This window comes from Procambarus clarkii, chromosome 5 (assembly GCF_040958095.1).
Source record: "Procambarus clarkii isolate CNS0578487 chromosome 5, FALCON_Pclarkii_2.0, whole genome shotgun sequence".
NCBI lineage: Eukaryota > Metazoa > Arthropoda > Malacostraca > Decapoda > Cambaridae > Procambarus > Procambarus clarkii.
Genome location: NC_091154.1, coordinates 41,272,000 through 41,287,919, shown reverse-complemented (window position 1 = coordinate 41,287,919; position 15,920 = coordinate 41,272,000). Strand labels below are relative to the sequence as shown.

Below are 15,920 nucleotides of genomic sequence, written 5' to 3'. Positions count from 1 at the left end.
GCCCGGGTGAACCCCGAGTACCACAGATTTCTTTCTGGAGTACTCGTTTTTTTTTAGAAAGAAAGATGGTACTTTCAAGAAGAAAGAAAGATGTCTTTCTTTCTCAGTCTCTCTCTCTCTCTCTCTCTCTCTCTCTCTCTCTCTCTCTCTCTCTCTCTCTCTCTCTCTCTCTCTCTCTCTCTCTCTCTCTCTCTCTCTCTCTCTCTCTCTCTCTCTCATTCATCATTATCGACGATGAATCAACGTGAATCAACAACTACCGCAATGCATCCACAAAGCAACAAGCAAAGTTCCATGAGGCTTATTCTTAAGTGTGTGGCCTCCATTGACAGACAGATTTACAAACACACAGATTTATAGACTTATTCTCTCTCATAGACAGACAGACAGATTTATAGACTTATTCTCTCTCAGAGACAGACAGACAGATGGGTGAACTGTTGTGTATGCATATTTCGCTCTCGAATTCTTTCATATAACTCTCATTTTTCTCCTACAGAATACCCCATCTGCTCGTTATACATGAAATGTGAGTATAGAACTCATTCGAATTTAGGGCAAACAAAGGGGGCTTGTGTGTCCAGTGGTGGTGCCGTCCTAGTGGGATGAGTATTGGATTAACGCCCTTCAGTCCATCAGGATCGAGCTTGTTTAATACCTTGGGCCAAACAACTGAAGTTTACAACTTCAAACGGAGTTCAATAATATTTTCTGACAGCTTCATGAAAACTGGAGCGGCTTTTTAATTGCCAGTTTGTATAACTATGACAGAGTTTGTATTTTTGGTGCAAATTTCAGTTCCTGGTTTGTCAAGCCGGGTAGTCTACTCGTCTCCCCTCACCTGTCTTGTCCCCCGTCAAGCTGCCGCCCCCCTCACCTGTCTTGTCCCCCGTCAAGCTGCCGCCCCCCTCACCTGTCTTGTCCCCCGTCAAGCTGCCCCCCCCCCCTTTCACCTGTCTCCCCCACCCCACACCAGCACGACTGTTGCTCCTGTTGTCAGTAACACCAGCACAACTGTTGCTCCTGTTGTCAGTAACACCAGTAACGGGTGTTACTGATTCATTAAAGTAGTAACGGGCAGGTGTTTGTAATTGGCGATGGGTTGTGACAGATGCTTGTAATTTTTAGACGCTAGTAATTGTTAGATGTCTATATTTGTCAGGAGCTTGTAGCTGGGGGCGGCAGTAATTGGCTTGTTAATGTCAGAGGCTGGTGATTGAGCTACGCTTGTAATTCTCTTAAGTGGGAGGACACTAGTTTTAATCTTAATTGCAAAAACTAGAATATTTCTTATGTTTTTCTTCACTGTCGGAGGTAATGAAAATGTCAATTCTCCAAAATTCATTTTTTATTAATGGTCTGACCCTTAGAAGCGTTTCGTAAGGGCTTCTTACATTCTCAAAGACTTCTTTACACTTAACACTACACTTATGAACAACATTTATGATACACTCGATGAACTGTGTATGAAGCATTTGACGTTGTTGTTGTTGTTATAGATTCAGCTACTCGGAGCAAGTTCCAAGTAGCACGGGCTATGGTGAGCCCGTAATGGATTTACCTGGAACAGGAGCGTTGCTCTAATAACATTTGACGTTGTTGTTGTTTCAGATTTAGCTACTCAGAACGAAGTGTCCATGTAGCACGGGCTATGGTGAGCCCGTAATTGAGTTTGGTTATACGTGATAACCTTGTTACTGTGATATTTGGGTCTAAGTTTAAAATGGAGATGGGGATTCCTCCTTTTTCCCTGCTTATTTATCGCTTCTGTTTTAGTGCTCTGGTTTTAATCTTGTTTTAATAACATTACCTTGGTGGCGGATGTGGATGCAGAAAGCTCACTAGTGAGTCCCATTCCTCAACGGCTTTTCTAATCATTGTAGTCACTGTGGAATGTGAGTTTGATGCGCAGGGCTTCAGTAGCTTCACATTCCAGTAAGTAGTGCAATAGTGGCGCCTCTGCTTCTGTTTCACAAAAGTGACATTCTTTAACTATTGGGTTCATTACCTCCCAGCAGCACTTGTAACCAAGTCTGAGTCTGTGTATGGCTACTGTAATGTCTCTGGATATCTTTTTGCCAGGCTTGAAAGAGGGGCAACCAGTGGCTTGTTCGTACCATATCGCAGTGGATCTTCCTTCCGTTACTTTGGCTCTGTGGCGACTTTAGATAGTTGAGAATATTTTCTTCTTGATTTGCTCCTTAATCTGTGAGAAACTTTGAGGTATTTGAACCTGTACAACAGGTAGAGCAGTGGCAGTTTTTGCTAGTGAGTCTACCTTTCATTACCATCTATGCCAATGTGACTTGGTATCCAATTTAAGGTAATTGGCTGTTGATTGTTGGTGTTGACTTTCTAATGTGTAGGGCCTCGCTGATGTCGATCCGTCTGCTATCGCTGTATCTATTGATGATTTCTGTGTTACTTGTTAAGATTTCTCTGGTGATGGTCTGGTTGTGGGAAGAGATTATATGTTCCTTGATGGCTCCCTGTTGTTTATGCATTGTTAGTCGCCTGGAAAGAGACGTTGTTGTCTTGCCTATATACTGAGTTCTTTGGGGCTTACAGTCCCCAAGTGGGCATTTGAAGGCATAGACGTCGTTGGTCTCCTTCAAAGCGTTCTGCCTGGTATCTGGAGAGTTTTTCATGAGTAGATTGGCCGTTATTTTTTTATAATAAATTATCAATTGTATTTTCTGAGTTTTGTGTGTAGGGATGACGTTCCTATCAACAATATCTTTCAGGGCCCTTTCCTCCGTTTTATGAGCTGCCGAGAAGAAGTTCCTGTAAAATAGTCTAACAGGGGGTACAGGTGTTGTGTTAGTTGTCTCTTCAGAGGTTGCATGGCATTCTACTTTTGCTTTTATGACGTCTTCAACGAAACCGTTAGAGAAGCCGTTGTTGACTAAGACCTGCCTTACCCTACAGAGTTCTTCATCGACTTCTTGAGGCACACGTGAGGAACACAAATGAGAACAATCCTCACGTGTGCCCCAAAGAATGAGGTGATTTGATAAAATACCATGCTCAAGATTATCATGAGAGTGCCGGCGGGATGATGGGGAATTAGCCTCGGCTACCATCATCTTTTGTCTGGTCGTGATGGTCGAGTGGTTAAGGGGTCCTGTTCACCAGTTGCAGAGTGCTCCTGGCATTATGGGTTCGAGTCACTTCTGGGGTGTGAGTTTTCAGTTGCATATATGCCTGGGGACCATTCAGGCTTGTTCGCATATATATATATATATATATATATTAGATTGATAGTATGGGTTCAATAGTATTTGAGGCCAGAGGCCCTGGAGCTAGTCTTATCCAAATTGGCAGAAGGAACGGTCTGGGGTACGGGATAAACGTAGGCTGGTCGAGGTTGCCATAATTCAAAGGTGAACAGCGTGTCATGGTTACATTCAGACCCCCATAACATTGCTAACACTGCCCGCCCTTGTTTACACAGTTAAATATTATTAAAACAAACTTTAAACAAAAATTCTTATAGTAATATATACACTATTATTCACTGATCTCTGGGAAAATGAACAGAAATGTCCTGCTGTCCATAGTGTGGCCGCACGCATAAAACAAATGATCCTCCCAGAGCGTGAAAGGCCTCGTCTCAGAATACTGGGTAACTATTCTATTTCCCACTACCAAGCTCCTCTCGTCGGCCACCACACACACACAGTAGAGAGTAGTTGAATGGATAGATGAATGAATAGTTGAATGGATAGTTGGATACATAGATGGATGGAAGGATGGATAATATACACCATCAAATCAAACAATCAATGACCCGATAAGTTAGAACTACATGGAAGAAGTCAAGGTTTGTGTTGAGCACAACGGGGCTCTTGAGAGACGACCTGACGCCTGGTCTAGCCCCTTGAGTCAGAGCCCAGCGCTCAACACGTCAATTATGTGAGACTGTGAGAGGACCCTTGTCTTCCCTCCTGGAGGTAACTGAAATATTTCGTAGGAAACATGATATTTCCTCGCCGACGAACATCTTACTGAGTGAGAGGAGAATTTATTACAGTGTGCTAATATTAAGATGTTATTAGTCGTTGAGATGTAAGTCTAATCCCAAGCACACGCTAAGAACTTGACCAAGCGCTCAGGAGAGTGCGAAAGACTTGGTGTAAATCTTGACATAAAATACACATATAAGGGTGGGTCTATATTATTATGTTATATATTATATTATATATATATATATATATAATATAATAGTATATTAGCGGTATATATTATATATATACCGCTCGACCAACACGACCCGACAAAAGAGGATGGTAGCCGAGGCTATTTCAATCCTCCCGCCGGCGCTCGGTTGATAATCTTGGGCATGGTATTTTGTCATATCACCTCAATCTTGAGGGCACACGTGAGGAACACAAATGCGAACAAGCCTGAATGGTCCCCAGGACTATATGCGACTGAATACTATAGTCATATATATATATATATATATATATATATATATATATATATATATATATATATATATATATATATATATATATATATATATATATATATATACATATATATATATATATATATATATATATATATATATATATATATATATATATATATATATATCCGGTCCTCGACTAGGCCTCCACCCCCAGGAAGCAGCCCGTGACAGCTGACTAACACCCAGGTACCTATTTTACTGCTAGGTAACACGGGCATAGGGTGAAAGAAACTCTGCTGTGATGAGGATTCGAACCTATGCCCCGGGGTCTTCCCAGAAGCACTCTCTACTCGACATGATAAAGCAAAATGTAATTGTGTATTGAAAGCGGGGCGTCATAGATATAATTACTGTAGGAAAGAGCCAGAGTGCATGGGGGGAATTTTGTGAAACTCCGGTTCGGGTTTAGTGGAACCCTCGGGAATTCTGAAGGGTGCAGTAGTGCCCCAGGTTACAATTCTTTTGGCCATGTCGTGGCCTTGTCTTCCAGAACGCGCGTCTGGGAATACCCAGCGCATAAGTTCGATTCTTCATCACGGCTCCTGTGGATTTTCTCATTGCTTTATCATGATAATTTGATTTCTCTGCGTAATGTAAAATTATATAAGGTATCATGGCCCCCTGAACTCTCTTAGGCGTCATTCAATTTTACCCTGAGCTTTCATCTCGTCAGGGAGCCGCTGATATAATTAAAAAATAATTATATCCTTCTTCCACCACCTATACTACTAACACCAGCGGAACACGCTGGAGAGTCACCCGGTAATGAACACAAGTGTGGAGAAGGCGCTCAATGGCATATTTATGGGGATTCGGCCCAGAAGAGTCCTATTGTCATGAGTACACACCCTGAGCCACTATGACTTACTCTCTCCTTGTCTTAGGGTGACCTCCTAGTTCCCCTTTATGTTCTCAGTATGCTGTCGTCCGGCATACAATTATTTCTCTCCCTTTCCTCTATGAAATCCTCACCAGAACAAGGTCAAACACAGTTGTCTAACAAAGATTTATTACAAACAATAAAGAATAACCTGGTAATATCAGATAATGGTTCAACATTAATAGCGTCACTCTTCCCTATGAACAATACACCATGTGATGGTCTCTGCCAGGCTGCTGGCGGCGCCTCTTCAGCAGCCCGCTGTGTCTCAGACACCTTGCCATGTGGGCTACACTTTTAACATCAAATTTAACACCAACAAAATTATCAAAATACATCAACGCTCTCACCTTGCATTACGTCAGGATTATTACACGACTCCATCCACCTCTGAAGCATATATTGTTGCCCTCACAACTCTCTATCATGTCCGGAAGATCAGCTACTCTCGCTACACATGAATTTAAATTCCCTCAATGGTGACTGATCTTCCTGGGTGTCACTACTGGGACCATCCGTCACTGGGTCCTCAAATGAATATATCCTCTTGCAGCTTCTCCTATATCGCTGCTGCATCACTTAATGACGAGTCGTGTCCAGCAGGTACCACTGCTGCACCAACCCTGGACGCACCACGTACCTCATACATCAACCACGTAATATGGAGGAAGCGACGCTTCTTGCATGACGTCCAAATATGCTGCTCTGCTAAGTCGCCCACACAATTCTCTTTTAACGGCCACTAATCGGCTCCTCTCAATCATGTCTTGCGTGATAAAGGTGACAGCACAGGTGCCAATGAGGTACATGTAGGGTTCACCACTGTGGTTCCTCAGGGCACGACCACCCACCTGGCTTCAGGTCGCCCTACTCGTTGCCACTATTTAAGACATACGTCACCAATCGTCCTCCCACAGTTGCCTCACGCTTCACTCACGAAGTTCCTCACGAATTCTTCTCCATAAGCCACAAATATCTTTCTTCCTCTGGAGCGACGACGTGATTCCTTCTCTTCAGACTTTCTCACGACAAGTGACGTCCTAAGACATATGCACACGACATTTTGACACCAATAATAAGAGCCAGTGACACATTGGGTGGCCTGTCCGAAAGGACGTCACATAGGGTGTCGAGGCCTTTCTCCACTACTCAGCATCTAACTGACTGTGACTGCCACAGCCTGTTACAAACTACTTATATTAATTAAGGCACAGCCTGGCCTGTATTAAGTAATCCCAAGTCTGCTGTGTTCCTAGGCCACAACTCTGATCTGAATATTCTTGTATTGTACTGTCTAGGGGAATGAGACTTTCAGTTGGCCAAAGGATAATCAGGGAGCAGGAAAACGGCTGAGTAGAGAGATGACGACCATCACCAGGGACCCACAACACCAACAGGTGTCTCACCACCCCCTTGTGTCGCCAGGGACGACCATTACCAGGGACCCACAACACCAACAGGTGTCTCACCACCCCCTTGTGTCGCCAGGGACGACCATTACCAGGGACCCACAACACCAACAGGTGTCTCACCACCCCCTTGTGTCGCCAGGGACGACCATTACCAGGGACCCACAACATCAACAGGTGTCTCACCACCCCCTTGTGTCGCCAGGGACGACCATCACCAGGGACCCACAACATCAACAGGTGTCTCACCACCCCCTTGTGTCGCCAGGGACGACCATTACCAGGGACCCACAACACCAACAGGTGTCTCACCACCCCCTTGTGTCGCCAGGGACGACCATCACCAGGGACCCACAACACCAACAGGTGTCTCACCACCCTCTTGTGTCGCCAGGGACGACCATTACCAGGGACCCACAACACCAACAGGTGTCTCACCACCCCCTTGTGTCGCCAGGGACGACCATTACCAGGGACCCACAACACCAACAGGTGTCTCACCACCCCCTTGTGTCGCCAGGGACGACCATCACCAGGGACCCACAACACCAACAGGTGTCTCACCACCCCCTTGTGTCGCCAGGGACGACCATCACCAGGGACCCACAACACCAACAGGTGTCTCACCACCCCCTTGTGTCGCCAGGGACGACCATCACCAGGGACCCACGACATCAACACCATCTTACAGATGCCTCATAAGTGTGTCTCATAGTCCGTCACATCTCTGTGCATCGAGAAGCAACATAAAACTGTTTTTATCTTCCCGCTAAATGTATACCGATGATATGTGGACCTCTCCTGTAGTCAGCGTGCACACGCTTGGCATGCAGCTGTCTTACGTTTCCAGAAATAATTTAAATAGTTTGAATACAAATTCCGTGAAGCTGATTATTTTGTTCATGAGCAAAATTACCCAATATTTTTATTTTTTTAAGCCGATCGCTTGTACAAGAGGAGGAAATTAATGGTAAAATATTAGACTACAAAATTGCTTAATGAAACGTCTAGGTGAGGTCTGTAATGAAGCGGCGGGTATTGATCAGTGGTGCAGTAAGTGGTTGTTGGTGGCAGGTAATTAGGGAGCACGAGGGCCTGACACTGGCTTCAGCCCTCGTCACGCCTCTCAGTGCATGTATGAACAATCGCTCGCTGGGAGACTGACTCACAGGAATTGGGGAATTGGGCCTCACTTCGTGGAGGGGGGGGGGGGGGGGGTTGTGTCACATGGTGCGTGGGGGGGGTGTCATACGGTGTGGGGGGGGGGTTGTGTCATACGGTGTGGGGGGGGGTTGTGTCATACGGTGTGGGGGGGGGGGGGGGTCAAGCGATTTTGCTTCCTTGATGTCGCTTCTAAACACCACAACATAGAAAGAAAATATTGTGGGGTAAGGGCGACCCGCCATCTTACTTAAGGCCGGCTGAAGTGCCCACATACTCAGGGTGGCTGAAGTGCCCACATACTCAGGTCGGCTGAAGTGCCCACATACTCAGGCCGGCTGACGTGCCCACATACTCAGGCCAGCTGAAGTGCCCACATACTCAGGCCGGCTGAAGTGCCCACATACTCAGGGTAGCTGAAGTGCCCACATACTCAGGCCGGCTGAAGTGCCCACATACTCAGGGTAGCTGAAGTGCCCACATACTCAGGCCGGCTGCAGTGCCCACATACTCAGGCCGGCTGAAGTACCCACACACTCAGGCCGTGAATACATAGCTCGTAGACTCATAAAGGATGACCTTCTACCCCAAGTTACAGTTTTCTGCGTCACTGTATGCTATGTAATGTGATCAAGGATAGTTACATGCGTTACATATATAGTATAGACGATGTAGAGCGCATATAACCATAACTCTCTGTTATGGAAACGGTTAGAAAAACTCTAACCGTTTTTCATTCATAAACAGCTGGGGTTTGGCGGGTGCATGGAATCACTTTTGGATCTTTGTTTGGAGGACGGGCTGGTGTTTGGAGGACGGGCTGGTGTTTGGAGGACGGGCTGGTGTTTGGAGGACGGGCTGGTGTTTGGAGGACGGGCTGGTGTTTGGAGGACGGGCTGGTGTTTGGAGGACGGGCTGGTGTTTGCAGGACGGACTGCGTCAGCGAAACACTGTTCGAGAAATGTTCAAATCGTGTGCAACACGATTTGAACATTCATAAACAAGGGATTTAGCGGCTACAATAACGAGCATTTGACCTTTGTTGATGCAGCCCGGCTGGATGTTTGTTGCAAGGGGCGTGTTGTGGACCGTGGAGAAGAGCGTAGAGGTCGAGACATTGTTGCAAGATGTTAAGAGTGCTTGTGATTGTGAAGAAGGAATAACAACACTAATGAGGCCTCAGGCTGGTGGCACCGCCATGGGGGAAAGTTTACAATTTACGAATTGCAAATTCGTAAATTCCATTCCATTTAATGACCTTATCAATACCGGGATTACGGGCACAAACACGTCCAGTTATTTAATTCAAAGTCGGGCACGATGTATTAATCTCATTACATGAATGTTTCAGTGCTTATAATCCAATATTATTTCACAATAATTTACAGAAAACGTTAATTTTCTAAATAACAGGTGTACGGAACATTATTATTATTTCAGAAAAAAACGGCAAATTATCACGTTATGCTGAACACAGGTGTGGCAGCATGCACGTGTCTCATTAGCATCAATATTATACACAAGATACGAAAGAAACGGTGAAAAATGTATAATAAATGTAGGAGCAGAATAAGTGAGTAACCCCACACAGCCCGAGTCGTCAGGCTCTGAGCTCTTTAGTGGGTTGCTTTAGCATGTGATCTCTTCCTACATCACTCTCTGGCCCTTTATTTTTGTATTTTTTTTGTGTGGTTTCGTCTAGTTTTGGGTGGCTGGACGCTCATCTGACACATGTCTTCACTAATATAAATATAAATATATATATATTATATATACCACCTCTAGCTGGAAGAAGGGGGACCCATAGCCTCGGAGGAAACCACGCATAACGCATTTGAGGGAATGTTTAGATCCCCTCCAATACAGTTTCTGTGTGCTTCTCTCTTACCACCCCCTTCCTTTTTTATTTTTTGTGCTTTATTATGCATTTGATGGTTACAAGATATACATGGGTTATTATATATACTATTATATATATATATAAATATATATATATATATATATATATATATATATATGTCGTACCTAGTAGCCAGAACTCACTTCTCAGCCTACTATTCAAGGCCCGATTTGCCTAATAAGCCAAGTTTTCCTGAATTAATATATTTACTATAATTTTTTTCTTATGAAATGATAAAGCAACCCTTTTCTCTATGTATGAGGTCAATTTTTTTTTATTGGAGTTAAAATTAACGTAGATATATGACCGAACCTAACCAACCCTACCTAACCTAACCTAACCTATATTTATAGGTAAGGTTAGGTTAGGTAGCCAAAAAAAGCTAGGTTAGGTTAGGTTAGGTAGGTTAGGTAGACGAAAAAACATTAATTCATGAAAACTTGGCTTATTAGGCAAATCGGGCCTTGAATAGTAGGCTGAGAAGTGCGTTCTGGCTACTAGGTACGACATATATATATATATATATATATATATATATATATATATATATATATATATATATATATATATATATATATATATATATAACTCAGTTTTGGAATTTGTGGAAATATAAAGGAGATGTGTTGGTTGGCGAGGGCGCTGGAGAAGACTAACCTCGGTCATTATGGACGCGAGGAAGGCGGTCCAGTGAGAAGCTCGGTAATGGCAAGAATTTCGTCTTGGAGACAAGTTAGAGACTCCTGCGCCGCGGCGAATGAACACCTCCTGAGTCACCCGCCTGAGGTACCGTGGCTATCTATGAGGCATTAGTAATATGAATTTGGAAAACACTATTAAATATACTGTTGGTAAAAGATTACCCGTCACTTTGTGCGAACACCTTATTCCCAGGGTTTGTAAATGTTGTCCTGCGTGTTGGTATATGATGTCTTCACTCCAGACTATATAACCCAGTCCCAGCTCTGTCTGGGTACAAGAAAAAAATGAAAAAATTAACAAAATCATACGGTTTTCTTCCTATTGGGAAAATAGGACCCCCTATTTTCCCAATTTTCCCGTATATGCCACTGCAGCGACAGGTGCCCAGTGCCCAGCCCTGAAGTAACCTTGCGGTTACTTTGCGTTGATTCCTGGGGTCAGCGTCGCCGCGGCCCGGTCCCTGACTATACCTCGTGCATGGTGTACTGGTCGCCGTGGCTGCTGGACGCGGCTGTTCGCAACCTAGCATATGAATCATAGCCTCCTTGATCAGGCATCCTTTGGAGGTGTTTATTGAGTGCTCTCCTGAACACCTGTTCTGTTCAAAATGTGCAGCGGAAGGGTGTTGGGACAAACTGTTCACTATTCACTAGCCAAGCCTCCTGACACATGACCAAAGCTTCCCACACGACGAGGAAAGAAGTATAAAATTGATGAAAGAGCGATATGAATCGCTCTTTAAAGAGAAACTCTTTGAAATCATAAAATTAATGTCTCTTAGTCGCCTCTTTATTAATGGTCGACCTGGTCATCTCGGAGGGAGTCCCCATTCAGCCGTAACTAAGAGAACTATTACCTATTTTCCCCAGGTCTCGGCCCTGGACCCGGACTACCAGCTCATCTGTCTCTATTATGAGCGCCGGAAAATCAGGACGACCACCACGATATATTAGGAAGTTTGGAGGAAGGAAAGTTTAGTCTTGGTCATCTCTCAAAAATTTTCTCACGGTCACTGCCACGGTGAGAATATGACTGTAACCCCTTGGCACTGTAGCTGTTGGACAGTACCCCCTTGTCACTGTACCTATAGGACAGTACCCCTTGTCACTGTACATGCATGACAGTATACCCTTGGACAGTACCCCCTTGACACTATACATGTAGGCCAGTATACATCAGCCAATACCTGTTCCTCGACCTCAGCCACCAATGGCAGCACGCCGGGGCAGACGAGCAGAGTGCCAATGATACAGTTGTAGACGTCATCATTGAGGAGCAGAGCACTGTGTGTGTCATTACCCTTACTCATCACAGGGGGTAGTGAAGGCTGCTCCAACACCAGGGACTCTCTACCTGCTACTGGGTAATTGGGTACAGTCTGTACGGCTTTTCCTCTCTCTTGTAGAGTGAAGACTCTTGCTTCATCCCCTTTACAGTAGAGATAATGGTTCCATCTGTCATTGTTTATGATAGTAAAATACGTATAACTCACTGGCACACATAACTTAGTGTTAATTATTAATAAAACCTTCCATCATGAACAGTTTACTGAACATGAAGGGAGAGAAGCTTATGTTTAGGACCCTTAAAACACACAGCTGACACCATCACCACAACACAGGTGACACCATCACTAATGATAGCATGATTATGATATCGCTTGATATCCCTGATCTGGAAGCTAACCCTGTTCTCTCACTCCTACCCCTTCCTATCTTGAGGTTATCTTGAGAGGATTTCGGGGCTTAGCGTCCCCGCGGCCCGGTCCTCGACCAGGGCCTCCTTTGCGGGATTCCACTGGTGACGTTTCGCCAGTCTGAGACCTAACCCCTCACAGTGGCTCGCTGTCTTCTGTTGCTTAGGTACTCCCTTATCCAATGGAGTACCTTCCCTTTCACTCCTGCCTACATCTCCAGTGTTTTCACTAGCCTCTTGTATGGTACTGTGTCAAAGGCTTTCTGACAATCCAGAAATATGCAGTCTGCTAACCCCTTTCTTTTTTGCCTGTATTTTGTTGCCTGGTCATAGAATTCAATTAATCTTGTGAGGCAAGATTTGCCATCCCTGAACCCATGTTGATGCTGTGTTACAAAGTTCTTTCACTCCAGATGTTCCACAAGCTTTTTTCGCACAATCTTCTCCATCAGCTTTCATGGTACGAAGGTTAGGGACACTGGCCTGTAGTTCAGTGCCGTCTGTTTATCCCCTTCTTGTATAACGGGACTACATTAGCCGTCTTCCAAATTTTTGGCAGTTCACCTGTTACCAGTGATTTGTGTGTGTGTGTGTGTGTGTGTGTGTGTGTGTGTGTGTGTGTGTGTGTGTGTGTGTGTGTGTGTGTGTGTGTGTGTGTGTGTGTGTGTGTGTGCAGGAGTAAGTCAAGTAATGAGTGCACACCATCGACAGCTGACCACACACACATCAAGCTCTCTGGAGAGGGTGGCGGCTGTGTGTGTGTGTGTGTGTGTGTGTGTGTGTGTGTGTGTGTGTGTGTGTGTGTGTGTGTGTGTGTGTGTGTGTGTGTGTGTGCTCGCCTCCCCAAACCCACACCACACAGTCGGCCTTTGTTGGCGAGCCTCGGACGCCGGACTCTGCCTCCGTCTCTGCTCTTTCTAATAACTTCACATTACTCCAGTTTCGACACGCAGGCTCATCTTGGCACCAACAAGTCGCTCACAATACGACTGGGCTCAAAATCTGGGTGTGTGAGATTGAGACAAGGAGGGATATCTATCTTGTGATCTATCTTAGGGGATATCTATCTTAGCGGATAGTCTTGCATAACAGGAAGTGGGGCTGAAGGCCGCTGTCAAAGTAACCTTCCATCTCTACCCCCACGCTCGGTTGACTGCAGGGAAGCTGCCCTGCCTCTGCTTGACAGGCTACTGCTCTAATATTGGATAACTTAATAAGAATAACACGTTTTGTCAGGAAGAGAAAGGGTGTGAATTATATATTTTAGGCCAAGCAGACAGCACGCTGGACTTGTGATCCTGTGGTCCCGGGTTCGATCCCGGACGCCAGCGAGAAACAATGGGCAGAGTTTCTTTCACCCTATGCCCCCTGTTACCTAGCAGTAAAATAGGTACCTGGGTGTTAGCCAGCTGTCACGGGCTGCTTCCTGGGGGGGTGGAGGCCTGGTCGAGGACCGGGCCGCGGGGACACTAAAGTCCCGAAATCATCTCAAGATAACCTCAAGATAGGCATGTATTCCCTCCTGGAAGTTGACCTACTGACGGTCGCCAGGATGCCGCCCACAACAGCTGCCTCACTCACGGATCCCTATTTACTGCTAGATGAAAGGAAAAGTGCCCAATAGGTGCCGTCACTGAGAAGCTGATGCCTCAGACGAGAAATGGTTCCTCACGATGCCACGAGGTAGGAAGTTCAGGGGCCAGATTCACGAAGCCGTTACGCAAGCACTTACGAACCTGTACATCTTTCCTCAATCTTCGACGGTTTTTGTTACATTTATTAAACAGTTTACAAGCATGAAAGCTTCCCATTCAACTGTTGTTATTGTTATAAACAGCCTCCTGGTGCCTCGGAGCTCATTAACTGTTTAATAATTGTAAACAAAGCCGCCAAAGATTGAGAAAAGATGTACAGGTTCATAAGTGCTTGCGTAAGTGCTTCGTGAATTTGGATTCAGGCGCACAAACGTGGTGGTCTTAATCCACAGTAAGTACTTGACTGGAGGCCACCTGGCGGCGCCTCGTCTCCTTGATACTTGAGGAATACTGGCGACCGTAAACTGTTGGCCCAGGGAGTGGCCAATGACGCTCTTCTTTATACTGGGAAATACGTGTGATTGATCTGACTGTTGTTGCTTACAAAGACTACAGATGATTTCACACACACACGCACGCATACACACGCACGCATACACACGCACGCAGACACACGCACGCATACACACACACACACACACACACACACACACACACACACACACACACACACACACACACACACACACACACACACACACACACACACACACATACACACACAACCAGCGAACCAGCGAGACTCGACCTAGTCTTCACTCTGAACGACTCCGACATAAGAGAAATCGGTTTTGAGGACCCAGTAGGAATGAGCGACCACAGTGTACTGGTGTTTGAATACTTGATTGAAGAAGGGTTATTGAACTCGAGGAGGGATACCGAAACCAAAAGGTTAGCATACCGAAAGGGAAACTATGAGGGGATAAGAAAATTCCTAACAGATATAGCATGGGAAACAGAGCTCAGGGGAAAGACGGCCCAAGATATGATGGATTACATCACGCAGAAGTGCAAGGACGCAGCAAACAAGTTTGTCCCAGTCCAAAAGGAAAACAGAGAAATGAAGATGAGAAACCCATGGTTTAATCAGAGATGTAGGCTAGCTAAGCAGCAAAGTAAAAGGGCATGGAGAAACTATAGGAATAACAGGACACTGGAGAGCAGAGAAAGATACCAGAATGCCAGGAATGAATATGTCAGGATGAGAAGAGAGGCAGAAAGACAATACGAAAATGACATCGCAAGCAAGGCAAAGACTCAGCCTAAATTGTTGCATAGCCACATTAGGAGAAAAACAACAGTAAAGGAACAGGTTATGAGATTAAGGATAGGGGCGGAAGGATTCACTACAAATGACAAGGAAGTGTGTGAGGAATTGAATAAGAAATTCCAGGAGGTCTTCACCTTAGAACAAGGAGAAATTCCAGAGGTAAGTGAGGGAATAGCTAACCAGGAACCACTGGAAGAGTTTGAGATTACCAGTGGGGAAGTAAGGAAGTGTTTACTAGAGTTGGACGTGACGAAGGCTATAGGCCCAGATGGAATCTCCCCTTGGGTTCTAAAGGAAGGAGCAAGAGAACTGAGCCTACCACTCTCCATAGTGTATAACAAATCACTGGCAACAGGGGAACTGCCAGATATTTGGAAAGCAGCTAACGTAGCCCCGATATACAAGAAAGGGGATAGACAGGAGGCACTGAACTACAGGCCAGTGTCCCTAACCTGCATACCATGCAAGCTGATGGAGAAGATTGTGCGAAAAAAACTAGTGGAGCATCTGGAGCGAAGGAACTTTGTAACACAGCATCAACATGGGTTCAGGGATGGCAGGTCCTGCCTCACAGGGTTACTTGAATTCTACGACCAGGCAAGAAAGAGAAGGGTGGGCAGACTGCATATTTTTGGATTGTCAGAAAGCCTTTGATACAGTGCCACACAAGAGGCTAGTGCGAAAGTTGGAGATGCAGGCTGGAGTGAGAGGGAAGGTACTCCGGTGGATAGAGGAATACCTAAGCAACAGGAGACAACGAGTCTGTGTGAGGGGTGAGGTCTCAGATTGGCGAGACGTCACAAGTGGAGTCCCGCAGGGGTCAGTCCTTGG

At 45.3% G+C, this 15,920-nt stretch overlaps 1 protein-coding gene across 5 annotated transcripts in view; it reads left to right on the top strand.

Annotated features, from left to right (window-relative positions):
- The window catches only part of LOC138350724 (substance-K receptor-like), a 362,889-nt gene that overhangs the window by 214,504 nt on the left and 132,465 nt on the right, over positions 1-15,920 (top strand). For 2 of the 5 annotated variants that reach the window (XM_069301936.1, XM_069301947.1), the window contains one exon: positions 500-529. The exons of the other annotated variants lie outside the window; for them this stretch is intronic. The gene's annotated coding sequence lies outside the window, so the exon portion shown is untranslated. The remainder of the gene's footprint in view (positions 1-499; positions 530-15,920) is intronic. 5 annotated transcript variants of the gene reach the window in all.